Below are 14,949 nucleotides of genomic sequence, written 5' to 3' on the forward strand. Positions count from 1 at the left end.
GATTGGGAAAACCCACTACTTAATCATCTTTTCTAATCTTGACATGTGTGACCAAGGTTATTATCTATGGGAAGATAGAGTGGTGACATACCAAGGGTGGGGCAGTGGGAGCTGTCTTCCAGAGTGTAGGAGTGAGGGGGTGCAGTGTCTACAGAGAACTCACAAACCATAATGAAATGCACCCAAAGCTGATGTGCTTTTGAGGTGACTATGCCCTACTTGGTGCCAAAACGCTTCTTCCTAAAAAAAAATCTTTTGTTAGTCTAATTTCTAAACAATTGCTGTGGCTACTGTTGACTTTTAATAATACAGAGAAGCTTAAAGTTGCCACTGTTAATTACTTATCCTTTTGTTGTTTTTTGAAAGAAATTATTAGTTTTTTAAATCGTGGTAAAATATACCACATAAAATATAAAATTTACCCTTTTTAAGTGTGCAGTTCAGTGGCATTAAGTGCATTTGCATTGTTGTGCAACCATCACCACCGTCCGTCCACAGAACTATTTTCATCTTGCAAAACTGAAACTCTATACCCTTTAACCTTTAACTTCCCATCCCCCATCCCAGCCGCCCCTGGTGACCACCATTCTACTTTCTGACTGCGTCAATTTGACTGCTCTAAGGACCTGGTAAGCGTGGAGTCATCCCTGGTCCTTTAATAAACATTGTATGGTGGCTGATTTGGGGAACTAACTACAAAGTTACCCCCACAGGGAACTCAGCCACATGAATTTGTTTCAAGAGTAAGTTTTTTAATGGCACCTAATTGTTAAAGTTCAGTCAGGCGTGGTTGGTGTCTCCAGCCCTTCTGGTCTTACACATCCCTATGTTTAAACAGGAGATTCAAAACGAACAGTGATTGATAGCCCAGGGGTTTTAGAGAAGAAGAAACAGAATTTGAGTCACTTCCATTCTGTTATTCTATGTGACCACGTGGAGTTCCTATTTGTGTTTAAAATTTGAAACAGTAAAATAGAGTGTCAACTGTGAGATAAAATATTTTTGTTTGGTGAGTGTAAACTTTGGCCCATACATGAAATGTTTTAAACTTGAGTAATATCTTCAAAATTAAAATTGAGGTTTCTATTTTAATTACTAATTGTTAGTTTTCAAACTAAAAACGAATCAAGAAAATAGAATTTTTTTTTTTTGGCCAATACCCGTTTCATATGACTTGAGCAATAACCTGGTTAAGAGGGAAAATGAGCCTCTCACAATAAAGATGGTCCTTTCTCTACTGTTCAACAGACAGGAGAAAAGATGAAATAATCAGTTGACATTTGACAACTTCATGGTTTCATAAATGTTTACCAAGTAAACATTTGGACAGAAGTACAGAGAAGTATAGAGAGTTTATTAGAATGTTTTTTAATTTGTTTTGTTTTTGTTGGAGACTGCTTGCAGATAAGATTTTAAAAAATGGAACGTCCCAAGTCAGCCCTGATGGCCTAACCTTGGGGTTAAAGTTCAGCATGCTCTGCTTCGGCGGCCCGCGTTCAGTTCTCCAGCATGGAACCACACTACTCGTCTGTCAGCAGCTATGCTGTGGTGGCAGCTCACATAGAAGAATTAGAAGAATTTGCAACTATACACAACTATGTACTGAGGCTATGGGGTGGGGGAAGGCAAAAAAAGGTGGAAGATTGGCAACCGATGTTAGCTGAGGGAGAATCTTCCCCTGCAAAAAAAAAAAAAAAAAAAGGGAATGTCCAACTTTATAACTGGCCTTAAAATCTGGTAGAAATTTAATCTTCAAGTCCTTGAATGTGAGATAGCTGAATCATATCTCTCTTGCTTTAGATAAATGGAAAATCCTGGCAGTGGAATGGAAACTCCTAAAATCCATCAAACGAAAATAGATTAAGAAAGAAAAAACAGTGAGAAATTTTATATCATCATTTGGGCTTAATTACATTTTTAGCCAAACGAATCCTTTCTATACTTAAAGAGCAGATATATGATCAGGAATCAAAAGAAATTTGTTGGCATTGGTGGAAATAGACTTAAAATTGCTATCTGATTTTGAAAGAACATTTTGTAAAAATGAAACATACTATTCTTTTAGAAGAGAGTTTTATTTCATGCATATTTCCCCAAAATTCAAAATCAATTCATTCATCTTCTGGGAAATTACATCAAACTAAAAATAGTGGTAGACATTAAAAAAAGCTAAATACATTGACATTCTTTTTATAGCACTCTTGATATTTTTCATGGTTATTGAACATTTGAAGTGATCAGATGTGTCCATATTGAAGATGGTCAAGTTAAAGTAATCAGTTTTAGGCATCTTTTCTATTTCTGGGAAGACTGCTACTGAAGGCATCAAAGAAATTGTGAAACAGTTGGATACAGATGGACTGAGCATAAACCTCTGCCATGGTCAAGGAAATGACAACACTGTAGTTCCGATCAGTGTCCATGGGGGCGTCCAGCAAAGATCTCAGAAACTGATCAAGTCTTTACACGTTTCTTCTGCAAGTCACTCTCTGCACCTTTGCAGAGTTTACTCTTTTGGGCGTGTTTCTTCATGGGTGATGTTTTTGGAATTATGAAAACATTTTATTCATTCTTAGTAATCTCACCTCATCAGTGAAAAATGCTGCAGACTGTAGGAAACAAGCCAAAAGCCTTTCCCTGGGAAGATGGAGCGCTCAGATGAAGCTGTGCACACCGCAAAGACTGATTCTGAAAAACCAACCCCAACTTGCAAGCTGTGAGGATCGTCTTAGATTTTAAGAAGAAGGCCTCTACCTCTGCAACAACAAAATATAAATAAACAAGTGAGTTTGACGTAGAGAATAGAACTAAATTTTGAAGAAGAAAGCATAGATATGAGAAAAGATGCCTGCCTTACAATGCCAGAAGAAAACTCAAAGGGTCATGTTTCAATGCTCCAATCATTTTCTAAATGAATGAATTTTCTAAATCACATTCTAAAGGAATGGATCAAATAATGTCAATGTTTACTCTATGATTTTTGTAGAAGAAGAAAAACTATGGACGTTTTTAATAAATAGAGAAGAAATCTATGGTGAATTTTCTAGAGAAGATATTTGGAAGATAATGGACATTTTTTGAACGTGAAGTCTTTTGAAAGCCAGTGGAATCAGTCTCCAAGAAACAAAAACATTGACAGTCTGGCAATTTCTGGAATTTATTGGGAAATGAGATTTACTTGGATCACAGCTAAACTTTATTCTTTTCCTAACTCATGTGAAAGGAATTTTTTGAAATTAAAATAAGCATTGTTCTTCAATCAACTATGAGTGAAGAAAGAATGGATTGAATATGAACATGCAAAGACAATCGATCAGAAATTAATCTGCCATTGACAGATTTGCAGGAGTTACGGCTGCAGAACAGAAACGGTAATTTATTATTCTTTACTGCAATGGAAAAAAAGATAGTTTTTTCTCTTTCTAAAATACATTACTGCAATTAACATTTGTAAAGTTGATGCAATTATCTTTACATTTTCTTTTTTGAATTGTAATATTTACTTTAATTTTAAGTTTTTACTGGCATTATTATACAGTTGAAGTTCAATGACAGAGCATTTCATCGTCTGTACTTCTTTTCTAGTCACAGCTATTATTTATCTTGTTTCACAATCATGACTGAAAATAATTTGGTCACATAGAGGAAGGGGGTGTTAGAAAATGATCTGCTCTGGGGGTTATGGTAGGTGTGCTACTGTGATAGGGTCGTCTTTGCAACTTGTACAAAGGGGTCTGTCTTTGTTGAGTATTCAGAACATTGAATAACATCTGAACTCTTGATCAAAGTTTGAGACAAGGGCTAGGACCTGGCTCCTGCTTCGCTTCAGCCCGATCCTGGTGGATCAGAGGGGTCACCACAAAGCTCGTGCATAGCGGGCGCTTTCATGGACGTTTCTGGAACAGATGAGTGAATGAACAAGTGAATGAAGGACTTTTCTATCTGGCAACTCCCCTTCTGCACAAAGAGGCATGTGGAATTTTAATAAGACTTAGAAGGGATTTAAAAATACACTAAAAAGGTCCCAGGGACGAAATAGTTTATGAGTGTATGTTTTCCGGAAGATTTATAAACTTTGGTGTGGCCTTTAATGTCATGGTTGTACACAGCCTAGTTAGCAAGAAACTACACACCATGAAAACAGGGTATTTCCTTAACAAATAAAATTTAATTTGAGAGGAAGCTAAGTGGTCAAGAAAGGTGACAAAATAGCAAGAGGAGTTTCAATGAGTAGAAAATAACAAGAAAAAGGAAGGATGCCACCTTACCTAAATAGTTATCGCCAGCACACGTTTGGGCTCTCACGCCCAAACCAGAGAAATGGGGTGAAGTAATTTACGACTTCGGCGTGAAGCTTAACAGAGCTTCTAGTTCAAAGCTTCAATTGTGGATCCATCACGTCTGACCTAAAATAGTCCAACTACTCAAGAAGGGTGGTATTTGCTTCCTTCCTCTTCTAAGCTCACTGATGGTAATTAAGAACCAACCTGGGATAACTAAAAAAAGGTCCAAAAGAAAGAGGAAGTGAGTGAAAATTGTGGGTGTGAGTGTTCAGTATGTTTTAGGTCAGTGTGTACACTGTCCATTTATTGCTATTTCTTCTCCACTAGGACCCCCGACTCCTTTCAGAAACACAGGCCATCCAGTCCGTGGGGCTTTCCTTGTGATGTGACACGCACTGAGGACCTCTCCTGTGGTACTGAGTGCCCCGGGGAAGTTTGGTAGTGGCTGTGGGTAGGTAAACATTGATGGTCTTGCCCAGGTGTGAGCTCCTATTTAGCTGCTATTCCTAATAGGCCCTGCTAAATTTGTAGACCAGTTTGGGGCTTGGATGGGAGCCATGAAATATAAACTAGAATTGCAACCAATAAAAGATAGGGTTAATTACATAGAAGAGGCTCTTCAATTAGAGTTCAAAAAGGGGTTTAGTTTGTATAGAGGAGAGCTGAAGAGAAATGTATTCACTGCAGCAGAAAATATCAGTAACGGCAGGGAAACGACTAAGTAAATTATGGTACATTTACTTATGGATCTTCTGTTATCAATAAAAAAATATATATATTATGAAGAGTTAATACATATACAAAGGAGTTGATCTGTGCTCCTTTACTGCAGATAGAGATGTGCGATCAGCAAATCTGGTTACGCTCAGAAGGAAGTCTCCACTGCTCTCAGGATAAAGCACAAACTCAATTACCTAGATTACATGGTCTGTTACCCCTAGAATCAACCTCAAAACCTCTCCTGTCCCTTCCCCTCCACGCTGCACACCTGCTGTTCCCTTTGCCTACGCCAGTCCTTCTCTAACGCCCAGGTAACTCCTGCTAATTCTTCAGATCTTGGCTTGGACCTCGCTACACTCAGAAAAGCCTTCCCTGTCCACGCCCTTCGAGACCAGACTGGGGCGTAGAACACGGTGCTCTCCTCACAGAGTCCTAACTGCCCACTGTTTCCGACTCTAGACCTTGAGCTCAGGGAGGGTGGGGGGCATTGTATCCCCAGGGCCTGAGATAATCCTTCACACACAAAAATGCTCAATGAATATTTGACGAACGAGTTTTAATAATGAATGCTAATGCAAAGATCCACAACTGTATGTGTGACACGATTACAAATATTTTTTTAAAACAGTACCTTTTAAACAACAGAAAGGACATACTGTATACAACAAAAAGTTAATATTTTAATTGTCAATTTTCTATTGCGTCCGTGTATTATTTTCACCATGACAAAGAACCTCTTTGTTGTTTTAAAAATGCAACAAAAAAGAGGAAACTCTCTGAATTCAACCGTGGAGTTGAGAATAGTATTTCAAGCATAGTGCCTACAACCGCGATTTGAGTTAAAAAAATGCTGGGGTAACCTTTGGGTGGAGGGAAGTTACATTTATATAAACAACCCATGTGCAGGCCACAGCAGAGGTGGTGCAGAGTGAGAGGGGAAATGAAACACAGGACCGGTGGCACCTGCCCAGAGGACAGGCAGGGACCACTCCATTGGTGATAGAGGGCAAAGCCTGCAAGAGAGGTTTTAGGCAGGAATGGGAGTGGAAGGAGAGAAGATGGATGAGTGGATGCTGAAGAAATGTGAAGGAATGCTGAAGAAGTCGTGGGGATAACCCCAAGGAGCAGCGAAGGACAGCCAGGAGGGGGACAAGACGGCCTCACTTGGTTTAGATCCATAAAGCACAAGAGGCAGAAGGAGAAAGGGGATTCTGAAGAAATCAAGTGGTGGTGTGTGGGTGTGGATCAAAGGGCCCATGGTCAACAAAGCCCTTGAAAGAGACCCCAAGAGAAATTCAAAGAAGGATACACACAGCTTGACAAAAGGAAGCCTGAGCTTTTATCCGAAAAAAGAGTTCAAGTTGCCAGAAAGAAAGGTGTCAAAGGTGAAGGAAACTTGTGAGTTCAGCTGAGTACATCTCCCCACGTGGTGAAACTCAACTGAAAGTCGCCATGCATGTGACTAAGCCAACAAGCGATGGCCACAGCCTGACTGAGGGAGGAACTGGAGAACATGAGAGGGGGAGGAAGTGAGAAGCTGTTTGTTGTGCTAGAAGAAACTGGGTGGAGGTTGAGTGTCGGGGACAGTTTCTGGCTTGTTCGGTGTTAGCCTGGGGTAATTATGCAATGACAGCTTGTAAGGCCCTTCCTAAAATAATATAAGCTCACTAGCAGCTGATAATCACAAGTAAGCTCAATCAACAGCGTGAAGGGAAGCTAGAATGAGGTTTACCAATGGAGGGCTGCATGCTAGGCAGAAGTCACATCGCCCAGGGGTTAGGAGGATTAGAGGTGGGAGCTGCTGGATGGACTTCTCTAACTCAAGCGGACAGTTCCTGGGGGTCCAGGAGACTCAGCATTGAGGAACCTCTGGAACGCCCAGCCCAGCAAATCCATTCTCCTGGAAACTACCCCGATTCTTCCCTCTCATGCTCAAGCTGATTCACTTAGGTATGGAGAGTCAGATCCAAGTCGGTTCCCGCCTGGACTTTCGGACCGCAGACTCAAAGCTATGAAGTTAGTGATCTCAGTGTCAAAAGCACTCAGGTGTGCCAGGCATTCACCAAGCACATCAGTTAAATAAAATATGGAGTTCTGCTGCACCCAGTCATCAAGAAAAACTGGCAGAAGGATCAGAATGCAAGAGAAACCACCAATGTGCATAGATCACCAATAAACCTGTTTCCTGCAGAAACCTTGACACCAAGCTGTTAGGACATCTCTCTCCCGTATCCAAGCAGAGATCTCATCAATATTCCAGACAGGAGATCTGTCTAGACCAGCTCTGCCCTCCCAGCCAAGTGTAACTGCAGGGGCTCCTGGTTGTTGTGCCCCAAGTTTCCACCTGGGAACCAATGGAAATATACACTGGGCTGCACAGTACTAAGACGCACAACTTGGGAGCTCAGAAACCACATTTCCTGGCATATGGTAATGCTAGTCATCAAGGAGGGAGACTCAAGCTGATGCCCCCAAATAGGAGGAGGGATGCAGAGGCCAGGTGGCACTCAAATCTCTGGTTCCAGTCTTTTCTCGGGCCCAGCTGCATCCCTGTCCCTCACCTTGTCAAAAATTTTCTTAGATCCTTGAGTCAATGAATTCCCCTTTGGGGCTAAACTAGCTTTAGTTGGGGTTCTATCTCTTACCATCAAAACAATATGCAGACACTATTGAAATCAGTGTGGGCACTTGACAGAAAGAATCTAGCTGCCAAGGAAGAGGGACACAAAACTCCCAGCAGAAGCAGGCTAGTAAACATCTGGGTAGTTATGACCCAGAAGTTCTTTCTCTTGACTTTGGGACGGTCCTGGTGAATGCTGCCGTAGGTGCCAGTGGGAGCACCAAAAGAAAGGCAATCAGATTCAGCTGGAAGGTTGGGGCAGAGTGGGTAAGGGAGGGATCAAAGAACCGTGGGGAAGGGGAGGGAAAACAGGTAAGGAGGCAGATGCTGCTGTTGTCTGGACTGCAACTTCAGTGACTGACCGTGGATGTGACGGCAGGCTTAACCATCCATTAGGGAACTTGTCATTTAGAGAAGGAATTTGGCTGGTCTAGGGGACAGTCAGAGCCATGCAATACATGTGACTCAAGAAACCATGTGTCAGGAATAGTGCTCCAAATCTGCAGGATTAGGACATAAACACATCTCATAAAAGAAAACTATATGGAATTTCGGCAGTATGGTAGGTCATCTATCTGTCAACAATGGGGTGATCACAGAACTCCGTTTGAGACAGTCCTGTTTTACACTCGCTATTCTGGCATAGTTGTTAACAGCAACCTCTTTCACACTCAAAAGTATCCGAGTTTGACTGATAAATTCTGTGGTCACCCTAGTGGACAGCTAACTTGCTACTGTGTCACAGCTGAACGGATGGATGGATTTCAAGGTCCCAACACGGAAGGCAATGGTAACTTCTGCCCAAAGGAATACAGGGGAGCCCCGGGGGATGGAGAGAGGCGGGGAAGGAGGGAAGTAGCAGCTTTGAGAAGAAAGAGAGACAAATAAAACTTCTTTCCAATATTGGTAGGAAAAAAGAGGAAGATATAAGGAATAAACAAAATGGTATGAAAAATAAATCAGCAGCCAGAAGAAAACTGCTGAGGACAGAAGGAGTGGAGCTGCCGGTGAGGTCTGGTGAGCTCAGAACCACAAGGACATGTGATCCCAGGCACAGCGGGATGACCTTGGAGAATAGTGAAGTGTCACAGAAGGAGATGAGTGAGTCACGGAAGTAGAACCAGACTGGCCAGAATCCCAGGCTGAGTAATTCACTGCAGGCTGTAGGGTTGGCACGTGTCAGTGCCAGGGACCAGAGCTGTGCGTAACTGATGACAAACGAGTTCAGGACTAAGATTTAGGTCAAGAAGGGAAGACAGACACCAGCGAGCCCTCCGAGGAAGCTGTTGCTCTGAGGTTCTCACAAAGATTCAGCCTTTTTGCTCTGAGAAATTCAGAGTTACTGGTTAACTCTGACTCTGGGATAGACAACTGCATCCTAAAAATATAAACGTCTAAGATCAGCTCCTTAACTCGGGCACGCAAGGAAAACGAGATCCAAGGGAATTACGTGGCTTGCGGTGCCCACAGCGCCAGGCAGCGGCGGAGTTGAATTCTAGCTCGAGCTGCAGCAGCCCGTTCTCAGCACTCAGGTGTAGTGGAGAGAACACACTGGTCCAGAGAATGCTGCCCAGAGCCCTTCCTTTCGGAAATTAACCGCTGTACACAGGAGTAGTAAAGGACTTCAGAAACTTTGAAGTGAAAAACCAATTTAGCTCAGAAACGTCTGAACTTATTTGACTATGGTAATCATTTGTTCATGTAATACAGAATTTCTTTTTGAGAGCTGCATCTAAGAACATGCTTTGGAAATGCAACCCGTATGGTCCTTGGCTGCTTTGAACAGACGCAGTTTCGCCACGCTTGAGGGTGCCTCCTTGCCTTTGCCTCCAGGAGCTTTTGCAATATGGGGCTGAACATATGGCAATACTCTTTTGGTTGATAAGGGTCTCGTCTAGGAAATTTCATGGTGTTTGTAGGGTTTTTTGGTCCTATAGTCCTTGTGCTGTGTGTTCTCCATCTCTACTCCAGATCCACTCTCCACCTCCTCCTGCCCTCTGCCAAGACGGCTGACCTGTACAGACCACAATGTGTTCAGGCTCCCTTGTCACCCTCCTCTCTGACTTCTGGTAGTGCTTGGGCAAAGGGGACCAGTAGGAGATGAGGAGAAGCAAGAGGTCAGCACTTAGTTCCTGGGTCCTTCCCTCAAGCAAGATCCCAGGTGCTGCCACAGGGCCCTTTGCTCCTAGTTTGCTCTCTCTCCAGGTCCTGGAGACCACTCCCTCCAAGTCCCTTGGGCCTCGGGGGATATGGTGATATTGTGATTAAGAAATATTTATTTGGTCTTCATCTCCGTTTCTAGCACAGAGCTCCTAAAACTCTTAGAATTTCATAAATGATGAGAGTGATAGACATATCTTTTTTATGTTAATGAAGCAACTTTTGGAATACACCTAAAGATGGGGGCTGGGTGCCAAGAGAACCAACCGTGTGATTAGAGGGTTGGAAATTTCAGTTTGGCCCAGGAGAGAGGTGCTGGAGATTGAGCTTAATTGCCAAATGGCCAGTGATTTAATCAACCATGCTTAGATTAGGAAGCCTCCATAAAAAACCAAAAGGACGGCGTTCAGAGAGCAAAGGGGTTGGTGAACACGTGGAGCTGTAGGTTGAGTGGTGCGCCTGGAGAGGACGTGGAGGCTCCGTGCCCTTTCCTCACACCTTGCCCTGTGCATCTCTCCCATCTGGCTATGCCCAAGTTATATCCTTTTATATATTTTATATTTTTATATTTATATTTTGTATTTTATTTATATTTATATATTTTACATTTATATATATTTATATTTATATTTTATATTTTATAGTAAACTGGAGATCTAGAACAATAGTTTTTCTAAGATTTTTCTCATTAAGTACTAGTTTCATTCCCATATCTTTCTAATTATAGATATTTTAAACATTTCTGTGCAACTAGAGATAAAGCAGTCCTATTACAATATTATCTCCCTCTTGTTTATAAAATGCACTTTTGCTGTAGAGAATTTTCCTTATTTTATCAATTGCTGGTTTTGTCATCAGTCACCGATGACCGTCTCTACTAAATGTCCTTGAGCTTTCAGCGTCATGGTGTTAAGTAAGGTCATGAGAGACCAGTGATCGTTCTGATTATTAATATACGTTTCAAACCCATGTCTGAGGTTTTTCTCTGTTTTTTAACTTTCTAGGTGTCCCTGCTGCCTGAGAATGACAGATGGAATGAGACTTGAGCTCAGCTGCTTGCACAAATGGATGTTAGTGTGGGAGGAAGAGTGGCCGAGGAGCTTCTATTTGGAACTGATCACATTACAACAGGTTGGCTGTAAAGCGTGGCTTTCCTTCAAATTGTGTTGGCTGGTTTAAAGACATTTTTAAAAATTGAGTTCTATGTGGTGATGGGGGCAAAGAGCTTACCTCTTTACCCTGAAGTACCTGGTATAAGAGCGATAAGTAACTGCCCCTGAGGGGTTAGAGGAAGCGGGCTCCCAGGCTTTGAGTAATTCAAGGAGGTGGAAGAAATGCTTTAGAGTGGTTAGGGATGGGCAAAGTTTATGTAATGGAAGGGTGGAGAAGGCATTTCAGAAGAGGCAGAATCTCTGCCTTCGCAGAACCTTCATTCTCTTTTCCTCCCTTTATGTATACTATATATATTACTCTGAGTAAATTATCTATACGCAAGCACTCCTATAGCTTGGAAATACTCTTTCTTTTCTATAACACATTTCCAAAAACTCAGAAAACAGAATAGCAAAAATTGGATCCTTTTCTTCTGAAATGATAGGTTGGAAAGATAGTAGGCGACCTTTCCACTTAAAGGGCATAATTATGAGGGAGACAGGACTGCTGGTTAGGAGTGTTTTAGGTTCAAATGTGTACGAGATTTAAAAGCATAAAAACCTGATGGTAGTCTTACATGTTACAAAGTAGGGACTTCATTCCAGGAGAGTTTTAAAGGGTTATTGGTAATTTATTCTTGTTTTTAGTTGCAATCTTTCATGATATCTTTGAAATATTTTATATATTTTCTTTAATTTGATTATTTCACTTGAACATAAAGATTACGTTCAGAATGTCTAATGATTGTGTTGTGTTTATATGACCTATGCTTCTTGGTGTTGGTAAATTCATTTTTACACTTTCCACCCAATTTTATAAGGGCAAAAATATGATTAAATATTCAAATATTGGCATAGACATTGTACAGGCAAATGTTGTGACATTGCCAAAAATGAACTATTATTAGTGCCATTAATCATGAGCTGATAAACTTAATCCAAACTTACTTTTGGAAAGACAGTTGAAGGATTTAAGTGACAAATTTCACGTGGGTTGCAAAAATCAAATCAAATATATGAAAATCAGGATCTGCAATAATACTGTGTTACAGGTGTCACCAATTGACAAGTGAGTGTTACCAAGTAAAAGAATGGAAAAGTATATCCTTTCTGGCCATTTTAGATTGAATAAATTGGTGAAATCTTGAGTCAAAAGGAGCAAACTTTCTTTCCTTTTTAACATATATATTGAATAGAAAGATAGATTTTTATGATCGCAGACCTTATTTTAAAAGTAGACAAGTACAACCCATATTTTAATTTTTTTTAGGTAGCTTTTTGTCTAAGAAGTCCGCAGTTATCTGTGTGATAGATTTTGAGGTTAAAAATAGAACACTTGAAAGTATGAAAGAATTATATTTGGGAACCAAGTTTGTAAATGCCTTTAGTTTTTATAAATAGGAATCAGTAGATTTCACATTTTTTAAGGTACATAAAGTTTTTTTCTTTTCTCATTTATGGTTTTTGCTTCTCCTAAATTTTCTGCCTCTTACGTATCTACTATTTCAGGACTCATATGAACGAGCGAAACATATCTTGAAGACTCATGCAAAAGAGCGCAAGAATCTAGCAGAAGCTTTGTTGACCTATGAGACTTTGGATGCCAAGGAGATTCAGATTATTCTTGAGGGGAAGAAATTGGAAGTGAGATGGTAGCTCTCTTGGAACGGAGGCCTTGCTGGGTTTATTGCAAGAAGATAAGTAGCATTGCAGGAATCTCCTTTTGCAATGCTTTCCCTCCATTCTCGACTTGACATCACTCAAGGGTGTGAAATACTTTGTCAGTCTTTTGTCATAGTTATCTAATTTTGGTTATTCTCATGATGGACACCTCCTGCAAAGAGCAAATAAATAAAATAAAGAGCTATGAGGATTGAAAACAGCTTGTTTGAGAAATGTCCATCAGGTATCAAGCCAAAAATAAGTAATGATTTTATGGTTGGTTATTACTAGATGTGAATAAAAACTGTGCCTTTAGCTCCTGGGAAGTATTTTTACTTAGCAAAGTGAAACTGTTGAGGGATTGTCTTTATTTCCAGATAGTACCATTTATCTTTGATAAAGAAATGATGCTAAAAATAGAAATACTGTATGACTCAGCTATCCCACTCCTGGGTATCTACCCAAAGAACTTGAAATCAACAATCCAAAGTAACACATGCACCCCTATGTTCATTGCAGCACTATTCGCAGTAGCCAAGACATGGAAGCAATCCAAGTGCCTATCAACCGCTGATTGGATAAGGAAGATGTGGTATATACATATACAATGGAATACTACTCAGCTATAAAAAAAAGACAAAATCATCTCATTTGCAACAACATGGCTGGACCTGGAGAAAATTATGCTGAGCGAAATAAGCCAGACTGAGAAAGGCAAAGACCACATGAATTCACTCATGTGTGGAATATAAACAAACACATGGACAAAGAAAACAGTCCAGTGGTTACCAGGGGGAGGGGAGTCGGGGGGCACAGGGGGCAAAGGGGAACACCTATATGGTGACTGACAAGAAATAACATACAACTGAAATTTCACAATGATGTAAACTATTGTGAACTTAATAAAAAAAAACAGAATAACATCCTCATATGAAAAAAAGAAGAGAAACTATCCTGGGCCAGCCCGGTGGTGTAGTGGTTAAGTTCATGCACTCCACTTCAGCAGCCTGAGGTTCATGGGTTTGGATCCTGGGCGTGGACTTACACACGGCTCATCAAGCCATGCTATGGCAGTGTCCCACATACAAAATAGGGGAAGATAGCTATGGATGTTAGCTCAGGGCCAATCTTCCTCAGCAAAAAGAGGAGGATTGGTGGCAGATCTTAGCTCAGTGCTAATCTTCCTCAAAAAAGAAAAAAAGAAATGATGCTATTTGGCTGTTGGTAAACCATATTCATACATACATCAGTGGAAACTTCACTAAGATGAACTTAATTATACTCCACATTGACCATATATAAAATGGTTTTTTGAAAATCTAAGAGTAAAGAATTGTAAATGTACAGATAAAATCAGAATTTAGATGATTACAACCTTTTACAAATGCAGCTTGCATTTTCATGGTCTTTTAAAAAAATATTACTATCACTCTGACTAATGAAATTTATTTCAAAGCAATAGTATTTTGTTAAATAACAAGTAACATATCGCAAATTGTGAATAATTATATGATTATGGTTGGTATTAAAAGCAAAATAAAACCAAAAACTCAGTCCCCTTCTGTTGTCCACAGCTGCAAAGGGCAAGAAATGACAGGTACCGCCAAGGCTACTTGGTTGTTTAAGCAATCAGAGTTTATTGATAAAACGCAACAGAACAAGGAGCATGGAAACAAAGAACAACAAATCTGTCCTTACAACATCCACACCACCAGCAGCTGGGGAAGTCCCAACAGTTTGTAAGCGGGCGGGAGTGCCGATTGTCCGGGTCTGAGGCAAAGCGTCCTCTCCTCAGGGAGACTCGCAATTATTCTATGCCTGTGACTCCCTTTTACCCTAAGGTTTCTCTAGGTTCTGACTCAGGGTTTCAGACATTTAGATACTTTGAGTTATTTCTTCTTGTTCCCACGGATGGGACGTTTCTATAGTCTGGTCAGGTGCCCGTCGAGGTGGCCAGCTCAGACAAGGAACATGACACAGGACATTGTCTCAGTAACTTGTGCCTTGGGATCAGGGTCGAAGTGGCCATCTTTGGCCCCGAACCCAGACATATTCTTTCTCATAGGCCCCAGATCCCAGTGTCCCTGGAAGGCGGGGAGGTCAATGAACTGTACAGATTCCAAGTGAACTTTTGAATTACCCTGAATTAGAAATGAAAAGGTTTCATTTGGATTTTGTGAATATTCATGTCTTGTTACAGGATTTACAGGTGAGTTTATTTAAATCAATAGAAAAATTATTTTAAAGCACATTGTGTTGGTTTTACAACAAAATTATATGCTTTTTTTTTTTTGGCTGAGGCAGATGGGCCCTGAGCTAACATCTATCGCCAATCTTCTTCTTTTTTCTAACA

The 14,949-nt window shown here is 40.7% G+C and overlaps 1 long non-coding RNA gene across 1 annotated transcript; it reads left to right on the forward strand.

Annotated features, from left to right (window-relative positions):
• Nucleotides 1–3,159: 3,159 nt before the first annotated feature.
• Nucleotides 3,160–12,916, forward strand: LOC102150520 (uncharacterized). Its single transcript, XR_002804931.2, has 4 exons — nt 3,160–3,371; nt 4,611–4,734; nt 10,788–10,914; nt 12,444–12,916. It is a non-coding gene; the product is annotated as an uncharacterized lncRNA (long non-coding RNA).
• The last annotated feature ends 2,033 nt before the right edge of the window (nt 12,917–14,949 follow it).

The sequence above is a fragment of the Equus caballus genome, chromosome 29 (genome assembly GCF_041296265.1).
Source record: "Equus caballus isolate H_3958 breed thoroughbred chromosome 29, TB-T2T, whole genome shotgun sequence".
Classification (NCBI taxonomy): domain Eukaryota; kingdom Metazoa; phylum Chordata; class Mammalia; order Perissodactyla; family Equidae; genus Equus; species Equus caballus.